At 42.4% G+C, this 16,295-nt stretch overlaps 1 protein-coding gene across 2 annotated transcripts in view; it reads right to left on the reverse strand.

Moving 5' to 3' along the window:
• The window catches only part of VANGL1 (VANGL planar cell polarity protein 1), a 69,143-nt gene extending 66,820 nt beyond the window's left edge, over positions 1-2,323 (reverse strand). For both annotated transcript variants that reach the window (XM_027866787.1, XM_027866788.1), the window contains exon 1: positions 2,256-2,323. The gene's annotated coding sequence lies outside the window, so the exon portion shown is untranslated. The remainder of the gene's footprint in view (positions 1-2,255) is intronic.
• Positions 2,324-16,295: the final 13,972 nt, after the last annotated feature.

The following is a 16,295-nucleotide window of genomic DNA, read 5'->3' on the forward strand; positions in this document are numbered from 1 at the left end:
GGAGAAGCCTCGACTAACAGGTGGATAGCCAAGTCATAAATTCTTCAAAATCATCATCTACCCATTCTTCAATTTCGTCTCCTGCCCACAGGTACATATGTGGCCCAGCAGTCCCTCAGTTATAAGGAGTATAGGGAGACGGGAGCAACAGAAGCCTGCTCTACAGAGCTTTTTATTTTGCAACAGACAAGACTACTTTTAAATTGTTTTTTTCTTTAGGGGTCCAGAATTTAAATGTATCATACTGCTACTATCCTTACACTTCAGGGCTAAGAGTATATTGGTTGGCAAATGATGTCTCCAAATGTAGCACTCACAAAAACTCTTACCACATTTTACTTTCAAATTAAAAATCAACACACTGGTCCCCCATGATCACGGGGGAAACACCACCTGCATCATTTTCTAATTACATTGAGTAGCACCCCAAATCTGGGAAAGCTGTAGACCCGGATTAGTGTGTTGTTTCTTTGAACTGTAAAACAAGTTTCCTCCCACAAATCAAAGCCCCAACTGTATCACACTCACTTAATTCAACCCTAAAAACTCTAATTAGTGGTTACATAAAATGGCTAATTATGCCTCCCTACATTCAGACAGTTTCTGCCATCTCACTTAAAGACTCTTAGGAGACATGTAATCAAACAACCCACCCTTTGGAAAGAGAATGCTAATTAGCATTGTTGATTAGTGACACAAGTTATAACATTTTTCAGCAGCCCCTGCAAAATTTAAAAACATGTCAGTGAAAACACCAGATTCTTTACAACTTACTTGCTTTTCAAAAGAGTAGATAAAAATATACAGGCATTTCCCACTGTCCTTCTCAGGCAGTTAGCAAAAACAAAACAAAACAAAACAAAAAAAAAAAAAACGCCGTAATATGCATTCTAACACCTTCTAAGTAGCGGCTAAATGTACCAACTAACACTTTCATTAAGTTAAGAATTCTGCCTACTTTGCAGATGCGTAATGCAAACAATGAATTAATTCGATTCAACAAACACGTAAGAGCCTACTAAGTGCAAGCCATTGTGCTAAGTGTTGGGGACACCAGGGGCAAACTTGAAAAAAACTGCCCATGAGGAACACGAACACACACACACACACACACACACACACACACACACACACACACACACACACAACGGGGGGGGGGGGCGGTGTGAGGCGGGGAAGGCAGCAGGGTAGGATTCCAGGACAGGCAGGCCCTATTTCCTAAGGAGCTCTAGTTTCCCCAAACCAACGCGTTTAAAATTTTATAATGCTTTCTTTACACTTCTTTTACTAGCCTCATTTCTTGTAGCAGTTCAAAGGCTCGGGAAGGAATTGAGGTCCTGTCCTGCGGTTGACTCTGTCCCAGCGTGTATCTGGAGTTCTCCTAAGAGGGGTTTCAGCGCTGCGCCCGTCTATTTCTGCTCCACCCCGGCGTTTTTTGAAAGTAAACTCCTACCTGCCTGTTGCTCCCTGAAGCGCAGCGGGGCTCCGCCGGCTGGGCCTTCAGGGCTGGCTCAGTTATATAAGGGAGGTGTGAAAATAGGCAACTCCCCAGCCTCAGACTGGGCAGCTCCGGGGTCACCGGCTGATGCTCTAAACCAGGCTCATCGCTAGCTGGGAAAGCCATGGGAATCTTTGTTCCCCTCTTCCTGGAGGTCCAGAGCCGGCCCTAATGCGGCCAAGTCCAATCGTTGGCCGGCCACCCAGGGCCTCCCTGGGACCCGCTGCAGCGGATAAACCGCTTGGGATGTGGCCAATGACGTGAAGCAGGCTCTTGTTTCGCCACGCTCCGGGTGCCCCCAAAACTGCTCTCCAAAGTAGACCTTCCCGAAACACTACCCCCCAATATAAGGGACGTGGGAAGGGAGGACGAAGAGGGGCGTCCTGGGGCTAGGAAGGGCATCTTGGCACCGTGTACAGATGTGAGGCTGCGGAGTCGGGGAGAAGGGTGCGGCGGAAAAGCAGGACACATCTGTTGGGGGACTGGAGGGAAGCGGGGTTCCCAGGGTCAGGAGAAGAGAGAAATGGGGCGGGGTCTGCTAGCCAGCAGGGATGGGAGGGGTCCTTGGCTGGGAGAGGAGGGAATCGGGGCCCGAGCCCGGGTACAGGGTGGGAGCGCAGTCCCAGGGATAGAGGGGCGCTGCGGGGAGATGCGGGGTCCCCGAGCGGGGGGCGTCTCCGCCGGGAGGTCCGCTCCCAGGAGCTGCTCGAGGTTCAGTTCCCCGGCCCAGTCCCTCTCGGCCTTCCCCGGGGCTCACCTGGGTCCCAGCGGGTGCGGACGACCCCGGCGCGGGGTCTCGGCGCCCAGCAGCCCTCCGGCTCTGCGGCCTGCGCTGGGCTCCGTGCAGAGGCTCCGCGCAGCCCCGCCGCCGCCGCTCCGCTGCTGCTTTCCGCTTCCTGTCCCGGCACCGCCCCGCAGCCCAGAGCCCAGCCCCACCGCCGTGAGAGTGAGCGAGCGAGATCCCGAGCCCGAGCCCGAGCCCGAGCCCGGCGCGGCCAGAAGCCAAGAAGCCGCCGGGAGCGCAGCCAGCGCAGCTCAGCTCAGCGCTGCGCCGCGCAGCCCTGCCCTGCCCTGCCCTGCCCTGCCCTGCCCACCTGCAGGCACTGGGGCGGAGTCCCGGGCTCCCCCAACGCACGCCTCCCAGGCACAGACCCCGCACACGCTGAGCCCCCTGCCTTACCCCGGCACCCACTCCCAGCAAGCTGGAACACCTGAAAAACCGTCAACCCGGTGCCACTAACCCCCTACCTCCTTATCCGACGTGTGGAATGGAAGCACCTGGAGGACAGGCACAGATTTTTGTTTTGTACCCTTAGTCCACCCCCAGCACTGCAAAGTGCCTAGCACCTAGCAAGCTCTTAAATGAATGAATGCCTGATGGATTAGGTCGGATCAGTTAGGCTCCAGTAAGGCACCATGTACCGTTTCCCAAGTGTATAGAGTTACAAAGATTAAAAAAATCAAAACAATTCCTGCCCTCAAGGAAATTACCTCACACCCCCAAAACTATTACCAAAGTGCAAAAAGTTTAAAAAAAAAAATCAAAACTACACAAAGTGAGGAAGCCTTGAGTGACCAAAACAGATGTTCGATGGTCCATGACTTTATTCATAGGAGAGTTCTTTAGGACCCTCAAAATCTATTTACTAGTACCTCATACACAATTTTTATACATTTGATACATGTAATTTTGCAAATTCTAAACTAGATCCGGGGGCGGCTAGGTGGCGCCTTGGCTAGAGAGTCAACTCTGAAGAGGGTTGTTTCGAGGATCAAAGAAGAAAATATTTCTAAAGCACTTAGCACAGTACCTGGAAGACAGTAAGTGTGTTTACAATTATTACAAGATTACAAATTTATAGGATGATGAGCTAGAGGCAACCTTGGAGATCACCTCACCCAACTACATTTTATAGATGAGGAAACATACATAGAGAGTTGAAGTGATTTGATCAAATTCACTAGGTCAACAAGCATTTATTAGCCTGTTAACTGTGTAACAGGCAATGTGCTAAGTACTCAGGATGCAAAGAAGGACACTATCCTCAAGGGCAGCTAGGAGGCTCAGTGGATAGAGCTCTGAGCCCAGACCTGAGTTCAAATCCACCTCTGATACTTACTGGCTGTATGTACTTGAGCAAATCATTTAACCTCTGTTTGCCTTAATCTGCTGAAGAAAGAAATGGCAAACCACTCTAGTACCTTTGCCAAGAAAACCCCAGAAATAGTATTGGCATGGTACAGTCATGGGGGTCACAAAAAATCGCACACAACTCAACAACAAAAACGCTCAAGGAGTTCACATTCTAATTGGGGAGCCAACATGCAAAAAAAAAATTATATTTAAAAGATATATCATTGGCAGTTAATCTCAGAAGGAAGATGCTAGAAGGGACATTGGGATGCGTAAGGGCCTTGAGCAAATTTAGAATAGGTAGAAATTAAACTGAGTCTTGAAGGAAGCCAGGGAATCTAAAACTTCAAATCTAGAACCTTTGATTCCAGAGCTACTCTTCTCTCCACTACACAGGGTGTTGGAGTGAAGAACATGAGGTAGGAGAGAAAAAACAGAACTTTATACTACTTATGTTAAAAAGATAAATTAGGCATCTAGCATGCTATCCACTAAATTCCAGATAATTGGGATGGAGTGTTGAACATGACCAGAGTAAAATTTTTCTCTATCCCCCCCATATACCAGAATTCTATAGTCTCACCACCTTTGAAGTGTAACCCTAGAAATATCCCAGGAACTGAAGCCCTCCCTAGTCACTCTGCTCCTCCTCAGGCCAACTCTGACCCCATTTGACAGTGCCATTGAAATACCTGCTCTATTTATAACAAATTTCCTTACAACTTCAACTTTTTCCACTAGCACTCCTTAGACCTCCATTTCTGAAATGTGATATCAGACTTTCCCTTGAGGGTACCATATGCCTCAACCCTCTTCCTTAGGAGATACAATTTCTCTCCATTACAGACCCAGGATGGGAGATTGCACACTCCTCACACTTTCTTAGAAATCATCTCATCCAATTCCATTTTACAGAGGTACTTGAGATTAGCCTTAGCCTTCCACTCCTGTGATCTGCTCCAAGGGATTTTTTGTCTTTGTTGGAGGTGGGATGAAATATGTGTGGGGGTGGGATGGGGGGAACAGGACTTTTTTTTTTTAATGATAAGAGAGGCCTCTGGAAATAGCCAGAGGGAAGAATACGAGTGTTGTTGTTCAGTCATTTCAGTCATGTCTGACTCTTTGTGACACCATTTTGGGGTTTTCTTGGCAAAAATACTGGAGTGGTTTGCCATTTCCTTCTCTAGATCATTTTACAGATGAGAAAACTGAGGCAAACAGGGATAAGTGACTAACCCACACAGCTAGTAAATGTCTGAGGCTAGATTTCAACTCATTAAGTGAGTCTTCTTGATTCTAAGCCCAGTGCTCTATCTACTTCACCAAATACATAAAAGAAGATTAAAGATTGAGAGAAGAAAAAAAAATCATTGGAGGAGATGAGAGGCTGAAATCAAAGAAACGAGTGGAAGGAAGGGTTAGTTTTGACAAGAAGGAAACCTGCTTCATCCTTTTAATATTAGGTAGAAGAAGAAGGTGGAAGAAGATGAAGGAATTCTGAGGAATTCTGAGAAATCAGCTGAGGGCGCTTTGGTCAGATGCTCTCAGTCTTCTCAGTTTGGTTCTCTGCTGAAGGAATGGAGTAGAACATGGGACTTGAAGAGGAAATGCTTGTGGCAGTTTCTATAAGGAACATGATAGATATGGCTAAAAAGATTGCCATAGAGCAATGAAGGCCCAAATGAGGATATAATGAAGGCTTTCATTCCACATGAAGCTCCATGTCCCATCTCCCTGATTTTGCACTGGCTGTCTCCCCTTCCTGGGATGCTCTACATCTTAACCTCCCCCTATTCCAATCCATCCCTGTCTTCATTTACAGGTTGTTTTTTGGGGGGTTGGGCAATGGGGGTTAAGTGACTTGCCCAGGGTCACACAGCTAGTAAGTGTTATGTGTCTGAGGCCAGATTTGAACTCACGTCCTCCTGAATCCAGGGCCGGTGCTCTATCCACTGTGCCACCTAGCTGCCTTCCCCCCCCAACCCCCGGTCTTCATTCAGGATTCAGCTCCAGGACCCCCTTCTCCAGGAAGTCTTTCCCAGTTGCCCTTTCTCTAAGCTTACGTTTCCTCTATCTTACCAATCTCGTATGTACATTTTGCCCCTTCTGTTCCGGTGGAAGCTCCTTACTGTGAACTGGTCCCGCCATTCTGAAACCTATTTGAAATTATGTGAAGAAAATGACCAAACTGTGCATTCTCTTTGGCTCAGCTCTATCGCTGCTAGACCTATCCTCCAAAGAAATTAAAGAAAGAGAGAAAGAATCTATATGTACAAAATTATTTATAGTGCTTCTTTTCAAGCTGGCCTCAAACTGGAAACTAAGGGGCTGCCTTCCTATTGGGGAAGGGCTAAACAAAATGGTGGGATATGGATGTAATGGAAGACTATTGTGCCATAAGAAATGATGAAATGGACAGTTTCAGAGGAACCTGGCAAGACCCATATGAACTTAGAGTGAAGCGAGCATAACTAAAACAATGTAGATAATAGCAACATGATAGAGAAAAACAGCTTTGAAAAACTTGAGAACTGATCCACTCAGTGATGAGCTATAAGTCCAAAAGAATTAAATGATACTTAATGGAAAGGTAAACTGAAAATGCAGAAAGCAACGTATATTATTGGATATCACTACAATGGGAATATGTTATACAGCTGCAAACTATACAGCTATAATATTAATAGCTAGCATTTACATAGAAAGAGCTTTAAGGTTTGTGCAACACTTTATGAATAAATCATTTGATCCTCACAACAACTCTGGGAGGTAGGTGTTATTATTACCCCTGTTTTACTCCTGAGGAAACTGAGGCAGAGAGGTCAAGTGACTTGCCCAGGGTCACACATCTATTGCATGTCTGAGATTGGATTTGAACTCAGGTCCAGTTCCAACTCTTTATCCACCATGCTGTTACTTATTAAAAGTTTCCATTGATTGATACATCTAGCTATGTGTTGAGGTAGATCTATAAATCAATGGGAATTTTATATGTGATTTATATGTGTCAAGAAGCAAGTAAGTGGTGTAGTGGATAGAGCACTGGCTTGGAATCGGAAAGACTGCTCTTCTTGAGTTCAAATCTGGCCTCGGATACTTACTAGCTGTGTGATCTTGGGCAAGTCATTTAACTGTGTTTTCCTCAGTTTCCTCATCTGTAAAATGAGCTAGAGAAGGAAATGGCAAAAGCACTCCAATATCTTTGCTGAGAAAACCCCAGATGGGGTCGCAAAGAGTTGGACACGAATGAACAAATCTGTTGAGGGCTTCATTTTTGGAGTTTGTTTTCATTTAATTTGCTCAATGTGGGAGAAGAGGGAAGAATTTTGGGATAGATTAAGAACAAATGCTTGTTGATTAAAAAAATAAAAATCATTAAGTTAAAAAATAGAATGTGAACTCCTGAAAACAGGGACAGCTTTCATTTTTTTCTATCTCCCATGCTTAGCACAGTACCTAGAACATAGAACATAGAACATTGAATAAATGCTTGTTCATGGATTGACTGTAGTGAACTCAGTCCACGTGCTTTCCTATTTCCTTCAGTTGTTCAGATACTTAGAATTTAGAGTAGATAAGAATGATGATACATTTAATAGTTTGTGGATTGTTATGGAAACAACAGATGGACAAACCTAGAAAAGTGATCTATACTTTATACCTCTTTCTGGATACTTTCTTCCCTTGGTTTCCAAAATACTTAACTAATTCTTTTCCTATTCTCACTGACTATTTCTATATCCTTGCTATTTCCTTTCTTCATTCCTCATCCTCTTACCCCCCTTAAGTAGCTGTTTCCCAAGGCGCTCTATCTCAGTCTCTCTGTCTCTGTCTCTGTCTCTGTCTCTGTCCCTCTCTCTCTCTGTCTCTCTGTCTCTCTCTGTCTCTATCTCTGTCTCTGTCTCTCTCTCCCTCTCCCTCTCTGCAATTTATCCCTTGACAATTTCATTCAATTCCAGTTTCATCTATAATCTCATTGTAAATGCCTAGTGAGTCTCTATCTCCAGTCCTGATCTCTCTCTTGAATCTTGGTCATTCATTGTCCTACAAGACATTTCTGGAACCTCAAATTCAACAATTCAAACCTCAGATTATTTTCTTTTCCCCAAACCTGCTCCACCCATACTTTACTCTGTCAATTCTCACCTATTCCAAACCTTGGCGTCATTTCTTCCCCTTAACTCTCATATTTGATCAGTTATTAAATCCTGTCAATTCCACCTCCTTTGATCCCTGTCACAACTATCTCCTCCTCACTCCCTTCATTGTCACCACCCTAATACAGGCCTGAAATCTAGCATTTGTAAGAACTGATTGTGGCTATAAGATTAATAATATGCATAACCAATGGAACAATGGTTGAAAAGAGTTGTATGCAAAAATTATCAAAAATGGCAGAAATATAAGCCTTTAATAACCACAAGAAAAGTTTCTCAAATTCACTAGCAATCAGATATGTGCAAAGAAATGCAAACTTAAAATACTTCTTTATACAAATTGGAGGGCAATATGGCAAAGAATAGTTTCCCAAAAGTGATAAAAATACAGTGTAGATTTATGTGGAAACAGGAATCCTAGAGTATTGTTTGTGGGAATGAAGACTAGTACAAATATTTTGAAGAACACTAGGGCAATGTATAATGAGTTATTAACATGATCATTGCTAGAATTTTGACCCAAAAATGTCATTAACATAGGAAAAAGATGTCTATATCAAAATACTCATAGCTTTTCTATTTGTAATAGCAAAAATGGGGAGAAATTCTGCATATTCAACTTTTGAAAAATAGATGAATAAATAATCATATATTAATATAGCAAAATATCGTGGTGCCATTAAAATGATAAATACATACAAGAAAGGCAACATGTTATTTTAGATAGAGGGCTAACCCTAAAGTTCAAAAAGATTTTGGTTAAAATCCTGGTGTATGACCAATTTAAATCATTTCTTGGCACCCCAGGGAATTTTCTAAGACTGTAAGTTACAGACAAGTTTCTGGATCTACAAATCTGCATTATCAGGAAGAGTTTTCCATGTCAATAACATCATAAATACAAGCAATAATACAAATGAAAAATACAAATTGAGCATCAGAGACCCCCCATCAAACATGGGCAGCCAGAAAATCTACCCCAGTTACCCCCTCAAAACCATAGCTTTCCCCACCCACCAATGTTTATTTTACCAGTCAGTCATAGGAGACATTAGTTCCAAGCAAAAGATATTTAATCAAACAGCACAGCATGTTAAATGACAGTTAAAAAATTCTCCCTGTCCCTCCCTGCAAAATAAAACTAACCTCTGACACAGGTTATAATACCATCAGTGGTAAAGGGCACACATGCAGAAATCATGTGTGACCAGGGAGGACAAACAAATTAGTAACATGTATTCAGGGCACACACAATCAAAGCAACCCAGACCTCCATAGCTACAGGGCTGGTGATGTCTGTTCTCTGGTGATATCCTTATGCTGACCTCTGAGGGGTGATGAATCTTTGTTCTCTACTTGGGTTATCATCTTTTGGGCAAGTTTTTTCCCTTGACCATGTTGATTTTGTGGTGGACATCAATTCCCCACTCTCCACTTTGTTTCTTCTGGTCACACAGTTACTGAGCCTCTCTCTACGACCATCTTCTGAAATTCAGCTCTTGAGGGACATCTGCTAGACCGACCCTCTACTATCATCTCTTAAAGGTACAATGATAAGAAAGCCTTTCCATGACAAGAAGAGATTGGTAGTTTTTTGGTTCATGGCCCGTGCTGTAACATCACACCTGATAACTAACAAAAGCCAGCCAGAATACCACAAACTAAGATGAAGTATCTACTTTTGACTGCCTGTGTCTAATGCTAATTTTAAGTCCACAGTCCCTAACTAACATCTAATATAAAGTTAGAAAATTCCTTGTATTACAACTCCTCTTTAATCCTTTACAGGGGTGCTATGCCCATTTTGGGAACTCTATGAAAAAGAAAAACTCACAGGACTTTTGTGGAGACCGGGGCTACAATGTCCTCTTTGCTTCTTTCTCACATTCAAATGAAATTGTGTGAAGAAGGTACACAATTTCTGGCCCACACTCCTGCATATGTTATGTACGTTTTCCAGCTAGAAAACCTTTGAATTTTGCATCACTAATGCAAAACTTGCTGTCTTCCTATATGGAAGCACAGAAAGATAAGAGACAATTCAAAGTGAAGTGCACAGAACCAGAATTGTATAAATACTGACTACAACTGCACAAAGAGATAAAAGATGGAAAAGTAAGAAGGATGGAATAAAGATAAGAACAAAGGTGAAGAAACTTAGGCAAGACTAGAAGAAGCCATTGAACAAGAGCATTTCTTTTGCTTGTTTACCATTTGTCAATGCATTTGGTTTGGATTTAGAAGCTAGACTTTGGTGCTAAGATTTTATCTCTTATTCTGTGTCTTTTAAAATTCTTTTTAATTCTTTTTTTTTAAATCAACCTTTTTGCCAATTTGACCATATTTGGAAACTCTTTAAGGAAGTTTGGAAGGTAAAGCAACAGCAGCAATGGGAATGGCAAGATGGAAAATGGTGCCAGTTAAGAAGAGGACAAATGGTTCCGGGGAAACATCACCGGACTTGAAGCTCATAATTCTGAGCTTTACTCTGGCTCTGCCATCAATTACCTGTGTCACCTGGAACAAGTGACTTTTCTCTTTGAGCTGCAGTTTTCCCATCATAAAATGAGGAGGTCAGACTGACCTTTAAGAGCCCTTCCAGCTGACTAAAGGTTTAAGGCTTTGATACCTGTTAAAATGTAAAATCCCACTGAGCAAGGTAATGCCCATTGCTATCAGCAATTGTTTAACAAATACTATTGTACCAGCAGCTAGGTGGCCCAGGGGATAGAGTGTGAGGCCTGGAATCAAGAAGACCTGAGTTCAGATCCAACCTCAGACACCAGCTGTGCCACCTTGGTTAAGTGAATTAATTTCTCCCTATCTCAGTTTCCTCATCTGTACAGCTTTACATCTATAAAAATTAGAATAATAATAGCACCTACTTCCCAGGCTTGTTGTGAGAATGAAATGAAAGAATATTTATAAAGCACTTCGTGAACCTTAAAGCAGGGCTTCTTAAACTTTTTCCACTCACAACTCCTTTTCGTCTGAGAAATTTTAACACAATCCCAGACATATAGATATATAAAATAGATATACAAATCAAACATTTAATGATAATAAATCATAAAGAAATTTATTGTAAAACAATTCTTTGGTATACATATAATTTTACTATTTTTAAAGATGAAAGAGAATTTGCATACTAATGAGATGGATGTGCTTATTTATTTTTACATAATAATTACAACTTGGCAGAATATTTGATATTGCAGGATGTAGAGATTTTATAATCATCAATTTTATAATCATCAATGCTGTGTTCAGAACCAAGGCTACAGTGAAGTCACGCAATGCAACATGGGCAAGTGCTTCCAGAAACACCTCAGATTCATTATGCATTTGATTTTGAATTAATTTTTGGTCATTGCACATTCAAAAACTTTTTACTGTTGCCAAATTTTTGGTGACCCCCACATTCAGTTACGTGACCCTATATGGGGTCATGACCCATAATTCAAGAAGTGCTATCTTAAAGTACTATCTTTATCATTATTAGAGACTTAAGTTTGAATTCCTAATTTGCCACAAGCTAATTGTATGTTGAATAAGTCTTAGGGCCACAGTTTCCTCATATCTAAAATGAATGTAAGAAAATTTGGTAGATTTCTTACAGCACTAAAATTCTATAAAAGAGTATAATGATGGTACTGGGCACTTTGGAGGAGGGGACAATGTCACAAAGGAAGGAAAGAGAAAAGAAATTTGGAAGCTCCAACCAAATCAGTTCATCTTTGTGACTTCTCTTTGTGTGGGCACAACCATTCATGCCACCTCTCCTATTTGTAACTTTGGAGTTGTCTTTGTCTCTTCCTTTTTATCTCTCTTTCCACCAATGAACAGCTGGCGTGCATATTCTCTTCTCTATTCTCAAAGCCACCAACCTTGGACAGTCACTTTTGACTAACTATCTGAACTATCACTATAAACTTCTAACAGATGTCTATGCCTCCAGCCCTGGCCCAGGCTCCCCATTCCATCCTTCCCACGGCTCACACACTCACGCCACCCTGATCTAAGTCCTTTATGCCCAGACCTGGTTTTATCACTTCTCTGTTCAAAAAATCTTCAGTGTTTTCCTGTTGTTTATCAAGTACATTTCACACTCCTCAGGCTGGTATAAGAGTAATCATAACCCCTTACCCTTATTTTCATTTTAGCTTTGATAACTTAAGCAGGCAAGAATGAGCCTCAATTGATCAATCACATGTTGTATACTAATGTGAAAAGAATTTGAAAAGTTATTTGATGAAATGAAATAACAGTAGACAGGAGATCTGCTTTGGTCTTGATCAAATCTCTTTTCCCACCCCATCTCCAATCCCTTGGCCTTTGGGGAGGACCTAGTGAACTTGAAAGGGTCTGAAGGATTTTGACTTACCTTCTTCTCATCAGAGTCCTAGCATCCTTCCACTAGAATAGTAGAGGCTAATGGCTATGTCTGTATCAGGAGCTACAGACAGACAGAACACAGATTCATCATGCTTAAGGGGAGCTTTTTAAAAAAATATATTTATTTTCACTTTTCAACACTCACTTTTATAAGATTTTGAATTCCTCAAGATGGCATGCAATCTGATATAGGCTATACACGTACCATCATATGAACATATTTTCACATCAGTCGTGTTGTGAAAGAAGAATCAGAGCAAAAGGGAAAAACCATGAGAAAGAAAAAGAAAAAAAAAAGAGAGAGAGAAAATAGTATGCTTCAATCTGCATTCAGACTCCATAGTTCTTTCTCTGGATGTGAATAGCATTTTCCATCATGAGTCTTTTGGAATTGTCTTGGATCATTGCATTGCTCAGAAGAGCTAAGTCTAACAAAGTTGGTCATCGCACAATGTTGCTGTTACTGTTTTCCTGGTTCTGTTCACTTCACTCAGCATCAGTTCATGTAAGTCTTTCTAGATTTTTCTGAAATCCACCTGCTCACCATTTCTTATGGAACAATAGTATCATATTACGTTCATATACCACAACTTGTTCAGCCATTCCCCAATTGATGGGCATCCTTAAGGGGAACTTCTTGAGTACTCCATGAATGGGAGAAAAGGACTTCTAGCAAACAAGAGCTGTGACGTATCCTTTGTCATATGTTATATTTAAGATTAAACCCACTTTCCCTTGGACTCTGTATACATTTGTGAAAGAGTGTGGTATAGACTTTTTTTGGGGGGGGGGATACTTCATACCAACTGTTCATACTATACCACTTTATAAATGCTACCTTTCTAAAAATGAATTAAAGATGACTAAATTATTTTCAACTGATAATCTTGGAGGGAGACACACTGGTGGGGATTTGAATTGATGGCATTACAGAATCACCTCCCAACTCCTCAGAGTTACTTCCTAATATATTGCACCTACCTCTCAGGATTGTTGTAAGGATCGAATTAGAAAATATTTATAAAGCACTTAGCACAGAACCTAGCACTAATCAATAGCTAAGGAGACCTGGAAAGGTTTCTCATTGGAGGTGGTACCTGAGTTGAACCTTGAAGGCAGCTAAGGATTCTGAAGGGTACAGATGAGGAGGGAGTGCATTCCAGGGATATATGACTGACTGCAAAGGCCAGGAAGCATGAGATTGCATGTGGATTTGGGGAATGACAACTAAATCATTTTGGTGGAATGGGAAATGGATAAAGGAGAGTAATGTAGAGTAAGTTTGGAAAGGCAGGCTAGGCTCAAACTGGGAGGAGCTTTAAATGACAAGAAAAGTTTCTTGTTTATCTAAAGCCAATAGGGAGCCACTGAATATTCTTGGGGAAGGGAAGGTCATCTTGGATGAGCAGTGCTCTGACATGTCATCTCATAGTCAGCTATGCATACAATTATGACTAAAACTGGCTTAAGGAGATCAAAAACTCAAAACAGACACATTCTCAGTTTCTCTCACCCAGACCAAATGAAAGCTACTTCATGAGTTTGAGTTGAGACTTGTTCAGGCTCAAGCCTCCTCAACCCACCTTTTGGCTTGCTGCCTGACTCCTTAGGCTTGGAGCTGTGGACTCTGGGTCTGCTTCACATGTGCTCATTAGGCTGCCCCGCCCCTTGGGGTGGATGCTTCCCATCAAAGGAAGCTGGAATCCTCAGACCATTGCTGATTCACCCAAGGCTTGTGGGCATTATCTTGGCAGTACAAATCCCCGCCCATCTAGCCTGATTTGCTCTCCCCTGCCCCCCATTTAATTCTATGATGGTCACTGATAGAGTCACTGTGGAAAATGTTCCTGAATGAGTGGATGAAAAAGCATTTATTAAACGCTTGGTTATGTGCTGAGCCCTGGGGATACCGAGAGAAGACAGTCTTCATTTTCAAGAGCTCACATTATAATGGGGAGCCAGGAAGGGGAGACAACACACATAGGAGGTTTGAGCTATACAGGAGAAAGGTTCAATAGTCCTTAGCAGAGAGTAAATGCATCTTCTCCACTAATAAAACCTTAGCAGTTTCTGATGTTGAACCATTTGACAGTCCCAAGGACTTTGGTCTTAAGAATTTTCTTCTCCTGGTCTTCAATAACTGTGGTTCCTGATGAGGTGGGATTGTAGCACCTGCAGAATTAGTTCCTAGGCTGAATCTCCATGTAAGTTTTGTCTGCTCAATGGTGGCTGCGAGGCCGGAGCTGGAAACAGGATCTATGATTGCATGTGTGTGTGTGGGAGGTAGGAGGTACAGGATTTTGGGCTCTGGGTTCTGTCTTTTTGGGGTGGTGCTGGTTCAGGTAGTTTGAGCATCCTGGCACAGCTCTCCCTCAGAATGCGTTGTTACTTCAGCTAGGCTGGCTTGCCTACCTATTAGTGGTGTTTAGTCAGCATTTGGTGCTGGTCGTGTTGGGGATGACTTCTCTTCTTCACAAGGGTTGTGTCTCTTGATGGTGTCTGCAAAGACAGAGCTGGAAGTAGGAATATTAGGGTCAGAGCCAAATCCTGAGAGTCTGAGGGTATATAAGTATGCGCAGAAAGACCAGGAGACATTGAAATAGAGATGAGGCCGAAGGGACTGAGGGAGAGAAAGGGAACAACTTTTTATGGTTATATGTGAGCATGAAAGAAATTGTGTAAACAGCAGAAACAGTGTATGCCAGAGGCTGTAGGAGAGTAGGTGGGAGTAAGACATAGAGAAGGAAGGATGTGAAATTCATTGAACACCAGGAAGCAGAGAAATGAGAGGAGCCAGCATGAACATCAGTGGCAGTTGTGGAAGGGAACTGTTTCTCCTTTTCATCTTCTATTCTCCCAGATGGTACCATGTTGCTTTCTTCACCTGCCATCTATCTCCTCCAGCCATGATGGGTGTGTAACAGCCTGAATACTTCCAACCAGTTGCCCCAATAAGGAGGGTTGCTCATAGCCAACGTACAAATCTAGGTATCTTTTAATGCTCCTATAATAGTGGAGAGTGTATATCTGCAGCAGAGAGGGCATAGGCATTTGATGACTGGTGACTGGAACCTACTTGGAGGCAGAGAGGAATGATACAATGATGTTCCCTGGGCAGTCTTCTGTAATGCCAGAGATACACAGAAATAGCAATACAGTTAAAAAAGTTCCATGGATACAGACCCTCATCTGGCATTGCGGGAAGGCAGGGAGAACTACATGTCCTGAGAAGAATGGGAAGCTGTGGAGCACTTTGGTGGAGAAGAATTGTCCCTGCTATCTCTCTTTTGACACTTATGATGTGTCTGATTTTGGATAAGTTATTTTCTCTGCACCTCAGTTTCCTTTTCTGTAAAATGAAGCGGTTGGACTAGATGTCCTCTATGGTCCTTCCTAGCTCTGAAACTCATGGTCTATGGACTTACAGGAGCAGGTTAACAGGGTGTAACAATGGGTAGCCCCTGCTAGGACGTTTAAGAGGACCCTCAGGGAGATTCGATGCCAATGGCACCTGCCAGGAGCTGCCCAGAACTACAAGAAAAGCCACTCACCAAGGAACTTCAGGACACTTGCTGACAGCTTTGTTTAATCATAACTCTAAGTGAGAGACTCTGTGCAGGTCTCTGGGAGAGGGTAGATCACTAGAGGAGAGACTTATTTTCCATGAGATAGGACAGTGAGGTAGTGCAATGGATAGAGTGCTTGGAGTAGGCCTGGAGTCAGAAAGACTCATCTTCCTGAGTTCAAATCCCGCTTCAGACACTTACTATCTGTGTGACCCTAGACAAGTCATTTAACCCTCTTTGCCTCAGTTTCTTCATCAGTAAAATGAGCTGGAGAAGGAAATAGCAAACCATTTCAGTATCTTTGCCAAGAAACTCCCAAATGGGTTCAAAAAAGAGCTGGACACGATTGAAAATGAAAGAAATAAAAATTTTTTTTTTGTTTTCCCCAACCTGTCAATATAACTTTTTTTTTTCTTTGATGTTTATAAATACTTTGCCTGAAAGGAAAATTGTTGCCAACTGATTGGGTAGTGACTTTCCTAGATTTTCTGGGTGGGAGCTTTGAGCCAGAGAGGTGAGTAATTCCCAGAAGTATACTGAATTTC

The sequence above is a fragment of the Vombatus ursinus genome, unplaced genomic scaffold (genome assembly GCF_900497805.2).
Source record: "Vombatus ursinus unplaced genomic scaffold, bare-nosed wombat genome assembly UNPS02014782.1, whole genome shotgun sequence".
Lineage (NCBI taxonomy): Eukaryota > Metazoa > Chordata > Mammalia > Diprotodontia > Vombatidae > Vombatus > Vombatus ursinus.